General features: G+C 32.7%; 1 long non-coding RNA gene across 1 annotated transcript; it reads left to right on the forward strand.

Moving 5' to 3' along the window:
• Positions 1 to 1,054: 1,054 nt before the first annotated feature.
• On the forward strand, positions 1,055 to 17,718 carry LOC106118606 (uncharacterized). Its single transcript, XR_001227924.1, has 3 exons — positions 1,055 to 1,097; positions 1,732 to 1,766; positions 17,689 to 17,718. It is a non-coding gene; the product is annotated as an uncharacterized LOC106118606 (long non-coding RNA).
• Positions 17,719 to 20,917: the final 3,199 nt, after the last annotated feature.

The raw sequence follows: 20,917 nt of genomic DNA on the forward strand, positions 1-20,917 counted from the left end.
ATTTGAAATTTAATTTTTATTAATATTGTGAATTTTTATTTGTCCTAATATCAGCCCTTTTCTTTCCGAATTATAGGCACAATATATACTGTCTTACTAATATTATAAATTCGAATTTTAAGATGGATAGATGAATGTTTGTTTGAACGGCGCAACGGATCTCGATTAAATTTGGCAGGGATGTAGAACATAGTCTGGAAGAATAAATAGGCTATTAATTGAAGTTTTTTTTAATTTTAGGCGAACGGATTCGCTGGCGACAGCTAGGTACTCCGTACATATCTATCAGCCATCTGAATCCACCCCCTTCTATGCTTAATATTCTCTTTCACACAATCAAACCATACTTTCTTTGGTCTTCTAGCTTTATAGCCATCCACATTCAATCTTATTAGTTCTTTGTTTGTGTGATCATCATCCCTCTACATAATAGGTCCACTTACCTAACCTACCTCTCCGTTTTATGTATGTGGATGGATGTTTGTTAGAAGGTATCTTCAAAACTGATTAAGTTACCTCAATATAGTGTTACACATATGAAGAGCATACTATGAAAAGATACATTTCTATTAGTTCATTTGACTCCGCGCTGATAGAGTCGCTGGATAAAAGATATTTCTTCAACTATGTTCATAAAATTTCAAATACTATAAATATTTTTCATTTTTCGGTTATCAAATATAGGTCTATTATGTTTATTTTTGCTCTTTTAGTTTAAAATTATTTACAAAAATAAATTTAAACTTTCATTCCTTTATATTTAGGTAAATTAATTTGAGCAACCCCCAAAAGGATTAGATTCAGTAAGGATATTGTAAAATGAAGCCAGATTTTTGGCAAACAGTTTATAAAATTAATTGGAACGTTGAGATTTATTTTTTAATCTCGTTGTCATGGCAACCGTTTTGGTATCTGGTTTATAAATAAAATGATGAACCAAAAAAATATGTCAAGTAAAATCTGTATATAAATTTAAAATGAAAACTTTTTAACGCATTTCACAGATTATTTCAAATAATTTTTCTTTTCTTTACAGATTCATTTTCTCCATTAAAGAAATTCAAACACCAACAACAATATCGAGAACATAATATAAGGTGAGATTTTTTTTTATATAAACAAGTTCCATATTTAAAAATAGCTATTAATCTTTTTCTGATTTTCTAAAAAAATCAACAAAGGACGAGTTTTTAAACCACAATCGCATATACGCCTAGATGTTTTCAACGATGTCCAATTTTCTGTATCTCTACGACATCAACAAACAATAAGTTAGAGTGCTTCGCTAACCCTTTGCTCACGTTATCCCTCGTTCCTCAAAGGAAGATATACAATGTACATTCATATACAATAGCGTACAGCAATGTACAATCAAGGCGTTTCGCGGTGTTGAACTTACAGAAAAATCATGTTTCTTGCAACGAGACAAACTTCGCTTCCTCATACAATATTACTAATAAGTAGCAGTGAGTTAGTTGTTGGTATCGTCGTCTCAATGCTTAAGAAACATGCAAATGACTCGCTTTTAAGGTATACCGCCAGTTTCCCCGATTGTACAATACAAGCGCAATCCGAATTGAATCCACGCCAAATTCAGTTATCGTTTCAGAATAGTTCTACAGATAACGTTTAAATAGCTTTAATATTATAGAATTTTAATACAATTGCTAGTACAATTATGTAAAAAGATAGATTTAGAAATAATTTAATAAAATTGGTAATTTGTTACAGGAAACACAAAAATAAATCCGGAGACTCCAGTATTGGTAAGCATTTAATTGTTAATTTAATTCAAATATTATTGCTTACTTTTGCCCGCGACATTGTCTATTAATTAAAGCCTTGGTCAGATGAGTATTTTTTTAAGGTTAGGTCTATTTATGTTATTCTCTTAATGTCAAAAAATTATCATAAATCTGTAAACATAATTGTAAATTGAACGATATTAAAAAATATATAAGACATCGAACTTATGTCTTGGGAACGTTTTATAAATTAAAGAAAAGTTTTAGTTGTTTCACGCTACGATAGTCTTTACGTGTTAAAAGTAGACTGCAGCGAACTTCTGAAGATTGCAAAGTTTCAAACCTTCTTACAGTTTTAAGTGAAACAGTTTTTCTAAATTCTTTTACTTTTAAATTTAAAAAAGTCTTACTTCTTACTAATATTATAAATGCGAATGTTTGGATAGATGTTTGTTAAAAGGTATCTACTGAACGGCTACATTGATCTCGCTTAAATTTAGCATAGATGTAGATTGGACAGGACAGGAGCGTCGGTGGCTCATTGGTTAAGCACTTGACTTGGAATATGCAGGTCCTGAGTTCGAATCCCGCCATGTACCAATGTATTTTTCGATTTCTGATATACATATGTACATTTATCCGACGTTCTTACGGTGAAGGAAAACATCGTGGTGCAACCTGCACATATCTGAGAAGTAATTCAAAGATATGTTTGAAGTCAACCAACCCGCACTTGGCCAGCATGGTATGGCCTAATCACTCTTAACTTAGGGTAGGCTCCGAGCCCCTAGGTGGGGACCTATAGTGAGCTGATGATGTAGAAAGCCTGGAACGCAAGACTACTAATTTTTTTTTTATTCCACGGAATTGGCGTCGCGTTCTTATTTTAGATGTTCATAATTTAAGTTCCACAATTATGGTACTTGTATTTGTGTATGTACATCATCATCAGCTCACTGTATAGTGAGCTGATGATGTATGGCCTCAGTGGGGATGTATATCCCCACTGACGGGCTCGGAGCCTACCTTAAGTTAGTGACTAGAACATATTCAACCACGCTGGCCCAGAGCGGGTTGACTTCACACTAATATTTGAATCTCTTCTCAGATATGTGCAGCATCACTATGTTTTCATTCGCCGTAAGGTAAATGTACATATGGAAATCGAAGATCGAAAAACACATTGCTACATGAAGGGATTTGAACCCAGGACCTGCAGATTTCGTGTCCAGTGCTTTAACCTCTAAGCCAGCGACGCCATGTGTGTACATAGTATAACGTAATTTCATTACACGAACACACAAAGACATACATTTATACTAATATTGGAGTAAATATTTGCGCAGTATGTCAACAAACTGTTCGAGGAGAGCGTTTGTTTTTCTATTCTGCTTGAAGGCGTAATTGGTAGTTCAAAGTTTCTTTATTTCCCCGAGGAAATTTACCTAAGGCTCCCTAACATGCCAAAATTGATTCCAAAAAGTTTGGAAACTTCGGTACATTAAGATTGCTTTAAAAATAATATTATCTGGCATAGATTATTATCTATGGCGAATAATATATAGAAGTCTTTCAATTATCAGTGTATAAGTTTGTATGTATTTGAATTTATATGTATATAATACCAATATTATTATATAAATGCGAATGTTTAAATGTTTTATATTTGAAGATATCTCCAGAACGAATGCATAGATCTCGCTGAAAAGCATAGATATAGAACATAGTCTGGAAGAACACATAAGCTTCTTAGTTTTTTTTTTTAATTCCGCGTGGACAAAATCACGGACAACAGCTAGTTAATGTATAGGCTAGCTGTTGTCCGCGACTCCATCGGCGCGGAATTAAAACAAATCATAATTAGTAACCTATGTGTTCAAACTATGTTCTATATGTATAACAAATTTCATCGAGATCTATTCAGCCGTTCTGGAGATACCTTCAAACAAACATCCATCCATCCATCTAAACCTTAACATTTATAATATTAGCAAGATTTAAAGTTTTGAAGGAGAAGTTAACCATTTTTTTTTAACATTTTGTGTTACAACTTAATTTGCAATTTATATTCACTGTCATGATAAAATTTATTTCATTACGAATATTTCGTTGACAAACTTTTTATGACATTGTAAATAAAACTAGTCGTAATTGCCAATCAACTTCTCGATGTTAAGAGCTACGTACACAGAGAGGTACGCTCTCAACTACCCTATGATTGTTTAATGTCGTTGGATTTGTAGTTTATTTTAGCTTCTAAAGTTATTCTTTAGTAATTTTAACAAATATTTACATTTAATTAAGACTTAAAACTCTTAACCTTTCCATTTAAATGTTACATGTTTTTGATATTTAACTGGACAAAATATATTTATCTTTTGTCTTAAAAAAAAGAAAAGAACTTGATAGTTGCATATACTTGCAATCTTACGAATATTATAAACGCGAAAGTTGATATTGTTGGATTGACGTTTGATACAAGATATCTGCGGAACGGCTCAACGGATTTATGAAATGACATAGGTTTAGAACACAGTCTGGAAGAATACATAGGCTACTAAGCAATTTTTTGTTTTAATCACCGCGAATGGAGTCGCGGGCGACAGCTAGTAAGACATACAGATTCCAATATCGACAATATTTTTATCAAGTAGGATATATATTGTACATTATTAATTAAAATCCAATGGAAAACTCAATTTAAGTTAGGAAAATTGAATTTGTCCTTAGGGGTAAATATCGTACCCTATTAAAATCGGATCGTTATTTTCACACGTGTCCCATTTCAAAGTTTTTACTTTTATCTTAACCGCGTGGATTCCACTTAAGTGATATTTGTTTTAAACCGGATTTTGTTCAGTGTTTTATTTGTAAAGTTTTGGGATGTTTGAGTTCAACATTATAAAACTAAGGTTGTAGAAATTTTGATTTAATTTAATGATTTTATCTATTCTAATTCAAATAAGGCTATAGGTTTAAAAAGTATTATCATCATCAGCTCACTGTACGTCCCCACCGAGGGGCTCGGAGCCTACCCTAAGTTAGGGGTGACTAGGTCATAGTCAACCACGCTGGCCCAGTGCGGGTTGTTTGACATATCTTTGAATTTCTCCTCAGATATGTGCAGGTTGCATCACCATGTTTTCCTTCACCGTAAGGACGTCGGATAAATGTACATATGTAAATCGGCAAATACAAAAAACACATTGATACATGGCGGAATTCGAACCCAGGACCTGCAGATTGCAAGTCAAGTGCTTAATCCCACCGACGCTATCTTACTAATATTATAAATGTGAATGTTTAGATGGATGTTTGTTTGAAGGTATCTCCAGAACGGCTGAACAGATCTTGCTTGAAGTTTAGCGTATATGTAAAACATAGTCCGAAAGAACATATAGGCTAGTAATCAAGTTTCTTTATACCACGCAGACAGAGTCGCGGGCAACAGCTATAAACTAAATATTTGTCAATATAATCAGTTCAAAACTAGTTTGTAACTAAACGTTTCTATCCAATTCAGTCCTGTTTAGTAATAAATGATTCGATTATTTTAATTGTGAATAATGCAATGTTTCGGAACAAGCAAATCACGTTAGCGATGCAATTTGAACTGTGCGTTCCGTTGGTATTTGCTTTGTTTATTAATTCAGCTATTACAAGTTAAACATCGACTTGAATATAACTGGTCGCCAGTTTTGAATTGAGTCCATTTGATTAACTGAATATGGCTCTATGCAGTTTGCAGATTATCCTGTAATTTTTTTAACTTACTGACCATTGCATGATTTTTTATAAACATCAGCAGAGAATTTTGTTATTTACTATTATAATATTTTTGGTAACCACTCCAACTAATCTCTAGGCATTTGCTTAGATTTGAATGACAATATTCGAATGATTTTGAACGCACGACCATAAGGTTGAAAATTCCGTGACATAAATCATAAGATTATTGGTGATTAAATAATACTTCTTACTCTTACTAATATTATAAATGCGAATGTTTTGATGGATGGTTGTTTGTTTGAAATTTGGCACGGATGTAGATCTTAATCTGGAAGAAAACATAGGTTACTATTTAAGTTTTACAAATCCGCACGGATGGAGTCACGGGCGACAGCTAGTCCTTTATACGCATTAAAATAATGGATATGTGTACAATTATAATACTTTTCATAAAACTTATTTTGAACTTTTCTTTCTATGTATTAAGGGAGCCAAATATATTAATATTCCAAACACGTTACATTGGAATTGGGTATCGGAAATAAGAGCAAATTAACTAGAAGCATTACGAGAATAAAATGTTAAATCAATGTCTTATAATCAGCTAATTTTAAATATAATGTATACGAAAAGGAAGGAAAAATTTGCTACCAAGACAGAAATTAGGAATTATAAGCTGTCGCCCGCGACTCCGTCCGCGCGGTTATAAAAAAACATAGCAGCCTATGTGTTCTTTCAGATTATGTCCTATATGTATGCCGAATTTCATCGGTCAGCGGTTCTGGAGATACCTTCATGAACACATGCAATTACATATGCGTTACCTTTAATCAACGGAGAGATTTAAAAGAGAAAGAAAAGAATAGAAAGAGATTTAAATGCATTAACATTCGGAAAATCAACAAAGAACTAAACTTAGGCCTCCGGGAAGCAAAATCGGAATTGCTTCCATTTGACACCTATATTTTGATTACTTAAGTTCTTCATTATTTCTCTGTATTAAAGCTATTCTTTTTTTATTTGAATTATAATTAATTAAATGATGAATTGAATTCAACAAAACAAAGAATCCTGTTAACAATATCTGTTTATAGCCCCTTCAGTGTTGGAGTCGATTTCAATTTCCCGGCTATTTCCGGCCACTTCTTGTCGCAATACGCCTTTGTACAAGTACTGGGAATTCTGCAATAAATGTTTCATTTTCTTGAGCTTATTATATAGAGATATTTTATACATAAATTTTATTATAGTTACAAATTAATTCTCTTTCATGAATGTACTTTAACTTATCATATATTTATTACTTATTTGCTGTACCATGTTAATCAATAAATCTTACTAATATTATAAACTAGCTGTCGCCTGCGACACCGTCCGCGTGGATATATGTATAAAAAACTTAATAACAGTAGCCTACCCATCCATCCATCCACATCACATCCATCTAAACATTCGCATTTATAATATTAGTAAGTTAAATAAAAAGCAGCTCTTCAAGGCATAAATTCGAAAAAATGAATAAATAGTGTCCGTCTCCTGGCTCTAAGCCATATCGGTAAAGCCGTTCTTGAGTTATAAATAGTGTAATAACACGACTTTCGAGACGAGATGGATATTTGTTTAAAGGTATTACTAGAACGGCTGCTTGGTTCTTGCTGAAATCTTTTCTAATAAGGAAAACGTGGGAAGAAGTGAATTTGATAGTGAACTCAGGAAGGGAACATTCACCGTCGCTTAAACGGAGGCACTACATTTGGAAATGCGAATGTCTATAGGCAGCTTCTTTCCGTTTGTTAGCGAATTCTTATAAAAGTTTGAATTGAAAAAAATAGTTGAATATGGTATAGTACCATTGTTATCGTAGTTATCAAACCACACGACAAATGATAAAACTAAATATATACAAAACTTTCGTTAGTAAAATACGTTGCAAAACAAAACCGTAACAAAACGAATTCTCATGCTCCAATTAGTTTTACAAACTGTGTTTAATAAAAGCGAATATTCGATTTCGTTCCGAAGTTCTCGATATAAAACTAGAGTATTTTTTTTTGTAAGCGCCATGTTTACGTAACAGATGCATTGTAATATTTATAGATCATCATTTTATATAGGCAATAGCGACCAGTATCTTTTTAATACTAGCTATCGCCAACGACTCCGTCCACGAAGATAAAATAAACTTTATGAGTAGCCTATTTGTTCTTCTTGAATATGTTCTACGTCTGTGCTAAATTTCATTAAGTTCCGTTGATTCGTTCCGGAGATACCTTCAAACAAACATCCGTCTATCCATCTAAACATTCGCATATATAATATTAGTGAGAAGTAAGATTATTTGATATAGGAAATAGCGAATATCTATTTAATACTAGCTAGAGACTCCGCTCGCGGGATAAATAAATGAATAAGTAGCCTATGTGCTCTTCCAGACTATGTTCTACATCTGTGCCAAATTTCAGCAAAATCCATGTAGCCATTCTCGAGACACCTTCTACCAAACATCCATCCATACAAACATTCGCATCTCTAATATTAGTAAGATTAGAACTGTATTATAAAAAGATATCGAACAATAATTTGTTTATTGCCTTGTGAGTGTCATATAAAGTCATATAGAGACGAAAATCAATACGTATGATTCTTTTAATAATGCAATATTTCTAAACACGTTTCTTTGAATCAAAGAAATCGATCACAATGTTATTTCTACGTAAAACTATTGTAACAAAGGTACTTTATGTTTCTCTTGCATTCACTCGTCCGTAAACTCGAGCTTGTTAAAGCGAACAATTTAAAGTGGCAATTTAAGAGAGTCGAAGAAAACAAAGTAAAGTCAATGTAACGGTAGACAATCGCTGCAGCTATTGGAAACGTATAGAGATATTTTTAAAAGGATTCTTTTGAAAGACAATTATGAGAGCGAAGTCAGACATCTTACTAATTATAAATGAAAATGTTTGAATGTTTGAAGGATCTCGCTGAAATTATGCATAGATGTATAACATATTCTGGAAGAACACATAGGCTACTAATTATGTTTTTAGACCTCACAGACGGAGTCACAGGCGACAGCTTTGCAGGTTTGACTAGGCCATAGACAACTATGCGTCAGTGCAGGTTGACTTTACACATATCTTTGTATTTTCTTCTTAGATATGTGCATCACGATGTTTTCCTTTACCATAAGAAAATCAGATATAAGTCGAAAATCGAAAAACACATCGGTACATGCAAATTTACCATGAATGAATCACATACGAAGTTCTGACCAAACTACGATTCCAGAGTCTAGACGATTGCACGCAGGAAACGTTCAATGTTAGAATATGTTTGGGTCTGTTCAATCATTCTTTCTATTGATACGTCGAAATTTGACGAAGGTTAAAACGTACGTGATGGATGGATAGTTTACAATAGCAAGGATTGCATGAGATTGAAAACATGCTGCTTCGCTTCCTACGTCCGAGCAAAGGATAAAACAAAAGAAAGATGGTATTATGTAACTACTTCGTAAACTATATAGTCCTATTGGAAGTTATAACATTTCTTTGTTACGCTTAATTTTGACTTACCGTAGATTTCTGATACCATACCTGACGATCTCTAAAATAAGATAGGTAACAATATGTTTTAAATTGAGATTTTTGTCTCAGAAATCAACGATATATCATGATGACCTGTGTTTTATTTTGTTAAATTAACAAGCGATCGCCCGAGTCTTCGTCACCCCGAACTAAGTGGTAGCCTTTAATATTCTCGCGTACATCAACTATATTGCCTTTCTAGTGCAGTCAAAATCGCTGCAGCCGTTTTGAAGATTACTTGAAACAAACAGACAGACAATCTTTTTAATTCCTCCAATATTATTAATATTTATAAATTTAAGCGTATTTTATAATTCTATTCCAGTCAGAAATGCTAAAAATATTTCGACTATTTGGATGCCTCTGCTCCATTTCCATGTTTATATTTGCTCGTTAAAGCGTTACTGTTTAAAGTGGCGATCGGGTTCGAAGCTGCCGGGGAATACGTTCACAAGTCGTAAATGTTGCGGAAGAGAATCGTTTAAGCGATGTTAGAAGCTTATTTTATTGTCCAAAGTACAGTCAACTCTTGCCGCGTTGTGTCTTAAGTGTTTGAATTTAAACCTCAGTTTGGTACTTACAGTATCATTAATTTAGATTTAAAGTACCTTAGTATTGTTAGGTAGAAAATCCGACACTTTGCCGGTGTATCGACGCAACAAATGTCAACGTGTATGTCCCCTCACTAATCATTCTGACACTTGATTTGGTGACAAAAGCGCGCAATTCGCGCCAACGGATTAACTAACAATTGTCTAAAAGTATTAAGACGATAAAATTCTAGAATCAAAACAGAATTGTATGTTGTTTAAGAATTTTCTAGAACATTGTTTTTGAAAATCAAAATTTTCCCTAGACAACTTGTATCCTTCCAAATATTGAAATGTCCAAAAAAAAATAATTCAACTTTTAAGTTTAAATGCCTGCAACTCATTAAAATTGGTAAGTCTGGCAAAAACAAAATAAACCTCAAGCACTTTTGAGTGTCCTCTCCTGGTTCCGCCGATGCTGGCCAAAAGGTTTTTAACGATTTTTTCTTGTTATAGCATTGTACTAAACAGTAGCTATGATTGTGTGTATTAAATGAATGAGAAATATCACGTTATTTATGCTGTAGGTATATCCATAGCTTTATCTGCAATAGCTTGTTCTCTTGAACACTTTTTGTTATTCTATTAACATGATTTTAGGAAAAAATTCCAAGGATTTTATGATTCTCATTGACCAGACATTTATCAAAAGTTGTCAGATTTTGTGACATTTCTACGCGTTATTAATAGAATATTTTAGAGTCAAATATCTAGGTTTTTTAATCTCTACTTTTATTTGTTATGAACAATGATTTTTATTATAATTTGCACAACTTACCTCTCTACTAAAATATATTAATAGTAGTGTAAATATTATTAAATTAATTACGAAGGCTTAATTTCAGCACTCCTTCACTTCCACCCTTTTCTTACAAAGGAAAGAAGGGAATGGGATGGGGATTTGTCGGATACAGTAAGGTGAAATATCTGTGCATCCACTCCTTTGTAGATTAAAAGTAGGCAACGCATCTGCATTTTCAAATGTCTATGGGCACATGTCGTTTCGCTATTTCAGCGAATTTATCTTATCTTGGTCTTGAAATGTTCGTGGAGGTCTAGAGAAGGTTTAAGAGGTGAGAAAAATTCGAATAATTGCCGGAAAAACCCTTTAGAACCTTTTTTTAAATACCGCGTGGATAGAGTCGCGCTACAGTTAGTTTTAAAAATATATATTACGTGTTCTAGAATCACAATTTTTTTTATCATGTTATCATGGAATATATTATATTTAATTTATTTTACAATCTGTGGCGGGAATGTTTTTATTTTTCAGATCACTAACAACATTACGAGAGGTTGCTGGGAGAGGCGTTGAGAGTGCATTCATTATTTTCTACGACGCTCTCCTGTTTCTAGATTAAAATTTATATCTTCTCGCTGGCCGTGTTTCGTATGCAATTGGATTAGTTAGTGTTTTATGAATTTTAAATTACTTTATGACGTGAAGTTTTTTCTGTTTCACCGTCAGAGTTTCACTACCAAGAATTTCAGGAGATTAATTATTATTTAATATTTTAAATCCACTCATACATTGCTTTAATGGTTTTTTTAAGTATAAATTTCAACGTTTCAAAAAAGTCTTTTACAAAAAGACAAAAAAATTGGAATAACCCTAAATCAACGTAATTTTTAAATGAAAGTTCTTGGAAATTAATTTGGATACTTCAAATATTTGGTAACTTTTAATTCGTTTAAAAATGCAAGACTCATTAAACGGCTTGCAATTGCAAATTGAAACTGTAGGAAACGGGATGGTTGAGTGTCTCTTGGTACCCGCAGACCTGATAGTTGCCAAACGAGGTCTTTTTCTTAAAAAGAAAACAACGGAAGGATTTACTTGAACATTGTAAAACGGGCCCTAACAATGAAATAATAACACTGGACCGCAATGAAACCTTCCTTTAAAAATTTCGTCATAAATATGACGATTCAAATGTACTTAATCTATCCCGTTGACCGATGTTTTCCATCACGTCTATTTTGATATGATTTTTTTGTAATTTGTTTGAGTCTTGTGTCTTTATTAAAAGACAAGTTTTCGCTCAACTGTTGTGAAGTCACAATGAATACTGCGCATGGGCGTATGTACTATCATAAATATCATCTTTGGCACTTTCCTTCTTTCTCTTATAGCTTTTTGTGTAAACAATGTTTGCAACATTGAATTTTTTTTATTTCCACGCGGACGTAGTCGCGGGCGACAGCTACGAACGTTCATAATTTCTTATTTTTGCTTGAACTTTTTGGATAGGCTCTTCAATTTTCCTCACAACTCAATAATAATTATGTTATCGCGCATTAATAATTTGAATGGTTCCCTGAAAACCATCGTTCGCTCAATTAACGATAATTGTGTTGGAAAAATTAAGGACAAGTATATTATGTATTTACATAACATTGTATTATAATAACTTAATTTTTACCAAATTTTTCCCACGACTTCGTCTGGGCTTTTATAATAATTTTTACAACTATTGTTAGGAAGAAAATTCGAAAATGTGGCAGTGTATTGACCCAACACTATTCTTACTAAAATGTCGACGTTTGGGGACACAAACGCTATTCACTATTCGCTATTCACTATTCATTCTTACATTGGACAAAGCACGTCATTCGTGCCAAATTATTCTAACCAATACTGTCTAAAACTATATATACTTACTAATATTATAAATCCGAATGTCTGGATGGATGTTTGTTAGAAAGTATCTGGGGCAGGGCTCAATGAATCTCACTGAAATTTGGCATAGACGTAGCACATAGTCCGGACGAACATATAGGCTACTTATTGAGTTTTTTAATTCCATACGTACGGAGTCGCGGGCAAAAGCCAGTTCGTGAATAAATAGTATAATAAATCACGAGAACCGCTTTTATATTGTAACTATGTACTTAAACTATCAAATAAGATTCAATACTTCCTTAGAAAAGTGGTCGGATGCGTGATAAACTAACGGAAATGACAATTTTATGTATATCCTTTGACTTGAATGTGGGAACGGGAGTCGTAGAAATTCATGGCGTCGTTTTCAAAGTTTTATTGCTATTTACAAAGAGATCTTATATTTTACTTTATATCTTTAAGAAATTCCTACTAATCGTCCTGAACTGTGTATGGAAAAAACCTTCTTAATATTAATGCAATATTTAGAACTTAATAGAAAAATAGCATATTGGTATAACTTAAGAAAAGGTTTTATAACTTAAATAATTAAACAACAAAGAGTTTATTAAACAAATAAATTATTCTTTCTACGCACGCTTAAGCCACGCTTGCGCTAAGCTTGCGCTACGCTTGAGCTACGCTTGCACTACGCTTTTATTTCTCTGATCTTTACTGTGGCTTCCTCTACAAAAAACACTTTGTCATAAAATCGAATATGAGCATTTTAAAAGACAATTGTTTGTATGTTTTCTAAGGTTGTTACAGTAGTGGAAACGTAGCATAGTACTTTTTCGAAGGTATTAACGAAATACTAATCCACAAAACTGTATAACACGATACGGATACTAAAATAATTACGACTCGTCCGCAATACGGAGGGAGCTTATCAAACTTTCCAGTTTGGTGACTTATTAATTGCTAAAGTTTAATGCGAACTGTTGTTCCTATCCACTTAATCCAACCCACGCTGTAACTAGTTACTTTACTATCGCGATAGTTTTCGTATTTAGCCACCAGAGGGCCTATCATGAATTTTCGTGAGATCGTTTCCGTAACGACATTGACGGAAATTATATAACAATCTTTTTTTTATATCGTTTGGTGGCAAGCGAGCGAGCGGCCACCTGTAATCGCCGATATAGCGAAGTGACCGTTGCCCATAGACATACGCAATTACATATGCGTTGCCTACCTTTAATCGACGGAGGAGAGGATGCACAGAAAGGAAATATTTTCTCTTCCCATGCATCCTCTCATCCGGAAAGTCCATTCCACTTCCCATCCTTTCCTTATAAGAAAAAGCATAGGAAGAGAAAGAGGACTAAATAAGGCCTTCGGTACACAATTTGTACTACTACTCTTACTGGGCGTTAAGTACAGTCAGCTGCATGAATATGTGTACACTTAAAAACCTTTTGATACTTGCGAACATATGCACGTATTCTTCAGTAGTATATATTTAAAGTCTGAAACATACGGACAGATGCGTGCTTAAATATTTTTAAAACCAAAAGTGTATACAAGATTCTGAAGCTTTGTAAATGTATACATATTTATGCAGTTAATTGTACAACAAATCTAATATAATATTTGACTTATATTATCGATGACGTTACGAAAGCGCATGTCACAAATCATAGTAGGCCCTTAAATGGGGTTGCTAGGCTACGTCTCAATACGGCTTTATGAAAATGATTATTTTTTAGTTTTAATAAAATGTGTATTTGGTATTATCTTTTTATAAGGAACTAGCTGTCGCCCGCGACTCCGCACGGATTTAAAGAAACTTAATAAATAGCCTAAGTGTTCCAGACTATGTTATAAATTTCATCAAGATCTGTCGAGCAGTTCCTGAGATACCTTCTAACAATCATCCATCCATCGAAACAATCGCATTTTTAATATTACTAAAATAAATGCTACGTAATTTAGCTTAGAATTCTTTGTAAAAAATATTAGTAAGCTATGAAACCTTCTATTTCAAAATTGATCAATCCATTACGCTACTGACGGTCATATTGAAAGCACGCGGAAAACCTTCCCTGATCAAAATTGTTCTAAAGAAAACTGGTGACAGTATTTAGCAGATTTTTCTCTTTAATTAAAGTAACTTAAGTTATTTTAACTTGATAACTTTGCACACAATTGTTTCCATTGTCGGACGTTAAAGTTGGCCAAGTTAGCCGCTATCACTTGAAGAGGCGTTAAATAGCCTCACTTGCTCGTCTTAAGTTATATTTAAGTAATTGTAAAGTTGCTTAATAGCATTAAAGATACGATGTTCTTCACACAAGTTAAAAAGTCTAATATATCAATTATAAACTTAAAAAAAAACTTAATTAGTAGCCTATGTGTTTTTCTTAGCTCTGTTCTACATCTATGCCAAATTTCATGCAACAGTTCTGGAGATATCTTTTGACAAATATACATCCAAACATGCAAACATTCGCATTAATAAGATTCCAGATGAAATATTAATTATACAATCACAACTATGCCAACTAGTACATCATTTATGCTTTGAAAATCCCAATCGAAAACTGAAATAATTGAAGTGACATCTGATTTGTAAAATCAGGTATTACGTGACTAAATTCTAATGAAGGTAATTTATTTATACGTCCAAAAACTGCTATAAAAGGTTTCTTAAGACACGAAGGAATTACTTCTGATAATCTTTGTTAAATGTGTCTTTGTATTCTTCTAGAATATGCTCTACCAAAATTCATCGAGATCCGTAGAGCCGTTTGTGTCTCCAAAACTAACATCCATCCATCTTAATATACGTATTTATAATATTAGTAAGATAATAGAGAAAACATAGGATAATTTGATTTTACTACGATTCAAGTCAACGCATCTGCGGTTCCTCTGGTATTGAAGATGTCCATAGGCATCGATGATTACCTCGATTAACTAAATTAGGTAGCTAATATTTACGATGTTAAAATTACTTTCATGTTCTTTATTATCTCTTCAATGTATTTTTCTACTTTTGTAAAATAAATTAATATGACGTAAAATATTCGCATTTCTTAATCATTATTTTCCAAAGATAGCCTACAAAATATTTGTCGTTCATTCTTAACGCTGATTAATCGAATTTTCATTGCTATTACAATTCTTACGCATAACGCTAAAATAACTATTAATTTTGTTCGGTTTTTGAAAAACAAATTGGGCGCCTATAAAAATAATTTCAAATTTCACACACCCCAGTTCTCTCTTATAACAATATATTAAATATCATATTAATACGTAATAATCTTAGAAACACATGTTTGAAGATATAATTATAAACATAATACGCTTGCGTTCCAAAATAACAAGAATTTCCATTTTAAAATTCCTTCAAACATAATAATTAAGAAGTAACATATCAGACATAATCCTGAAATAAATTTCGCTCAGGGCCGGCTTATCAAAGTTTACCGGGTGTCTGGCGACTTATTAATAGCCCCAAGTTAAATTCGCTTCGTTATTCCCGCGCACTTAATCCGACCCTGTGCGGTAACGTTGACAACTATGAATTACGGGTTTCCATGACAACGAAGAAGGATGATAAACACGGACAGCAACCAACCACACAATTATTTTGTGCAAACTGGAGCCTAAATTGTGATCTTCTCCTTCCAAACCTTTTCTTATAAGGATCCAAACTGAAAGAACCACTAGGCACTTTCAACCAGCTCCCCTCAATAAAGAAGAGTAACATGATTTAAGTTTTGTCTTTACTGACCGAATAGACGACTCGCGTCGACGATTCAACGTTGCGTATACGAAGAGCGCGCTACACGATTCTTGCGACGCAAGGATACGATATTAGTTTTAGAGCTTTTCGTTGCCTTGTGCGACAACGTGATAAGCCCTTTTTGCTTAAATATGACATCAAAATTGCACTTATATTAAAAAAAAGTTTTATATTAAATACATTCGAGATAAAAAAATATTAAATTATAAAATGTCATTGAAAAAATAAATATATTTATTTTTTAACAAAAATTGTTGATTAATTTAAACGTGCAGTCGAAGGCTTGTTTGTGTGAGCAAATAATGAAACATAACTGAAGCTTCAATGGACACAGATTGATATAATTTAATAAATACGAACGCGCAAATTGAAAACATTTAATTGATTTGTTTATTATATTTATTTATGTTTGCTGTTCGAACAATATATTTAATTTACTCATAATCAAGATAAAAAGTAACAGATTTTAATACACACAAAACATTAATAACATTTCTTATCTGTCTTACATTCTCTTGTGCTCGTATGTTTGTTCGTCTTCAACAAACATCAATGTATTTAGCCAATTTTTACATTAAAACCTTTAAGAATTATTTCTATATTAGCTGTCTCCCGCGATTCTAGCTGCGTGGTAAAAGAAACTTAATTAGTAGCCTACGTGTTCTTCCAGGCTACAATCTACATCTATGTCGAATTTCAGCGAGATCCATCCAGCTGTTCTAAACATTTGCATTTATAATATTAGAATGATATATCCTAAACAACGCTAGTTGACGAAAACAGCATGAAAGTCCGTACTTATTTTTAATTTATAATCCCCAAATACAATAGTATTAAAATATTTTTATACAGACTATATAATTATAAAAATTATACATTTTCGTGTAGCAGTTTAAACCCGAAAGGATTTATTTATATAATCCTCTCAGAGCCCTCAATTTCAGTGAAATGGCAGCTTATCAAAGATATTCCAGTCCCTGTCGGCTTGTTAATTGGAAAAGTTACGTGCGGATCATTATTTTCACACTTGTAATCCGACCCCGTTGGATTTATAAAATTTATAAGAAAATGTTTATATTTAAATTTAGAATTGTAAAACAATAGAAAACCTTTCATATTGAAAATTAATTAAAATAACAATACTTCCCTGGCTTTATAAATACACTGGTAACTTTGTATAAGTCGCTCGTTTACCGCCTAATGTTATAAAATAGCAATAATACGTTAGTCATTAATTGCAATGTTATTCTGTGAGGTATAAATCAATAGACATACTTTCGTTATTTCAGTCATAAATTAAAAAAAGTAAAACTACATCCAAAAAATAGAGAAAGCAATAACTTTTCCTCGAAAACATCCTGCCACTGCGTAACATTTAACATCGCTCCGTTTTGCAATTAAAACTGTTTTCGGTTGCAATTCCCCCAGCCGCGACGTCAGCGGTGACATCATCTGACAGATCGCGTTTATTAAAGTGCATCTGCTTCAAAAACAACAACGTTTGTAGTCAGTAAGAAAAGTAATTAATTAAAAAATAACTGAAAATGTTAATTAAATGTCTGAATGTTTTACTTTAGTTTGTATTTTATAGAATAATGAAAAATTCTTTGTATATTTTCAGGTACTGTCAGCCTCACATCAAACACAACGTGAGTATAAATCTTAAGAATATTGTTTTAATTTCGTATGTCTTATACTAGATGTCGCCCGCGACTCCAACCTCGTGGGATTAAAAAAAAGTTAATTAGGAGCCTATGTGTTCTTTCAGACTATGTTCGACATATATGATAAATTTCATCAAGATCCGTTTAGCCGATTTGGATATAACTTTAAACAAACATCCATCCATCCATCTAAACATTTGCATTCATAATATCTGTAAGATATAAAATTCTCGTGTCACAATGTTAGTTACAATACTCCTCGGAAACGGCTTTACTTTTATTAAATTTTATATGTGTAATCCCGCGCGGATGAAGTCGTGGGCTTCAGCTAGTCCGAATATGTATTAGGAATAAAGAATTTTATATGAAAAATTATATACTATTTTATAAATAAAACTTTAGGAGCTACAAAAGTGGTTTTTAATAAATTTAACTTAAGAAAACATAAATAAATTGATTTGTCTATATAAAAAGCGAATATAATTTTCTTTAGCGAATGTTGATTTTACGACAAAACAAAAACTAGATTTCAATTTACATTTATGAACTGAACACTGTAAAAACTTCGAAGTAATAGATTTCCAGAATATTTTCAATTTAAAATAACTGACGTTCGTTTCTTATTACTGCAAAGTCTGCATTTGACGTGCATTTATTAAAAAAGAGTTAGTCTCTATAGATCATTTTAAATCATTTGATTTAAAGTTATCTTACTAATGTTATAAATGCGAATGTTTAGATGGATGGATGTTTGAACGTATCTCGATAACGACTCAATAGATCTTAATGAAATTTGGTATAGATGTAGAACATAGTCTGGAAGAACCCATGACTACTAATTAAGTTTATTATTTTTTGTTCCGGCAAGAGGGAGTCGCGGTCGAAAGCTAATATTTTTATTATATAAATTGTGTTCTGTTTTTTATATTTGGAACATATATGTCACTTGATTAATAATAATTATAAATTAACACTGATATCTATAAATAGATAGGCTATTGCTTGGAAATATTTATCGTTGCTCTAACTTAAACGCGCCTGTTGAAGTTCCCGAGTTAATTGTATATCTATTATTAGTTTGAATCCTCACTACACTTAATAATTGCCATAGTCAGCGACAAAATGGCGGTGATCAAATAGGTACAAAATACCAAGGATATAGCCAGTCCATTTAAAGTAGAGGTCAAAATATTTAACGATTTATAAGAAGTTCTGCCATCTGTTCCATGTCAAAAAAAAATCTTATTGCAACTAATACAAATTTTATCAGTGGGTTCAATTGTTTTTCTTGCATTTTCCAATTCAATGAACATAACAAAAGTATTCGTACCGTAATCAAATCCTTCAAACATTCAGGAATTTGTACTCTAAAATACTTTCGTAGAAATGTATTTCGATTTTCATTATCGAAGAAATGTAAATCCTAAATAAAATCCGTATCGTCTCTTACTGAAAATCTAGCGAAGTCACCGAACAAGTTGTAATCTAAATTTTATTACTTGCATTTGGAGCTGTTCAAAAACAGAATCGAAAAACGAGATGAAGATTTCTAAAGCTTTTAAAAAGCTTAGTTTTTAAAAATAATCTTAATTTATTTCTAAGAGACTTTAAGTCTTACCTAAAATTGACTAGATCTTAGTCAACGTTGCGATGCGTGCAGGATGAATCTAGATGTTTTCCTACGATGTAATTAGTCCGATGGTTAAAGATTTTTGTCTTCTTTAGTTCTATTACGTATTTAGTTTTTGAATTTCAAATAAATTAAAGTTCGCGACGGGTTTTTTTATAAGCAATTCTTTAATAAAACTCGACGAAAACAAAGTAAAATTTGATGAAATCGCGCCGCATTCGTTTGGCACAGATTCTCAAATAAGTTTCATTCTCACAGACAATATTACTTTTCGCATACCTAGAGATATTTGGAGCGTAGTATTTCTGTTATTCCTTATCTCTTTTTCTATTGTATTAAAGATAGTTGAAGGTATAGTTTTATTAGTCCTATATTTGTTTTACATTTTTTATAAAGTGGAAAACGAATAAGTGACTTTTGACCATCTATATCAGCTCACTATACGTCCCCACTGAGAGGCTCGGAGCCTACTCTAAGTTAGGGGTGCTTAGGCCATTGTCAACCACGCTGGCCCAGTGCACGTCGGTTGCCTTCACACATATCACTGAATTTCTTCTCAGATAAGTACAGGTTACATCACGATGTTTTCCTTCACCGTACTCGTAAGAACAAAGGATAAAAGTACATATGTAAATCGGAAATCGAAAAACACATTTTTTAAATAACAGGATATGAACCCAGGACCTGCAGGTTGCAAGTAAAGTGCTTAACCCTTGAGCCACCGATTCTCTTGACTTTTGACCACATTTGCAATTAAAAGGTGCAGAAGACTTTCATGTACGTTTAAATGTCAAATACACTTCTCCGTCCCATCTTTTACTTACATTAAAAATGTTGGAGAAATTTCTTTCACTGTTGAGAATCTACACTGTCCCCGGTGACATAGGATATATTTATAACGAGATGTTTTAAATTCTGCATATACGAAGTCAGACAACTGTTAGTTATATAAAAAATCCTTTTGTGTCATGTATACAAAGATATGATTTGATACTACGATTGTAAAGTTATCACGTATCGAGATTTCATTCAGCAAATAGTTGATTCAATAAAATAAAAATTGGTATTCTATTCTGTGTACTTTATACGCTTCCTATTGGAAAACGGTATCTGTTTATTTGAGAAGAATCATGTTATAAAAATAGCAATCGCTATATGCTTACCTTTACGATTTGAAGTGATTTGTTTTAAAGCGTCAATAGCCTAATGGTTAAGGGTACGGATTTCCGATCCCGAGGTCGGGGGTTCGAATCCCGCCATTCGACTATTGTCGTAAACCCTATCCTAGCACAAGCATACAGCTTAGTTGGAATGGTCAAAGAAATATTAGTAAATTTAGAAAAAAATCTGCTAATATTTAAAAAAAAAACTTACAGGTATGAGCAGATATTATGTATTTTTAAACTCGGTCATTATATATTATACTAGTAATGTGTGCTCGTACATACGTATGTCGAAGGAAAACATCGTGATATAACCTACACATATCTGAATAGAAATTCAAAGATATGTTTGATGTCAACGCACACTGGGCAGCATTGACTATGGCCTAGTCA

The sequence above is a fragment of the Papilio xuthus genome, unplaced genomic scaffold (assembly GCF_000836235.2).
Source record: "Papilio xuthus unplaced genomic scaffold, Pxut_1.1 DF827570.1, whole genome shotgun sequence".
Lineage (NCBI taxonomy): Eukaryota > Metazoa > Arthropoda > Insecta > Lepidoptera > Papilionidae > Papilio > Papilio xuthus.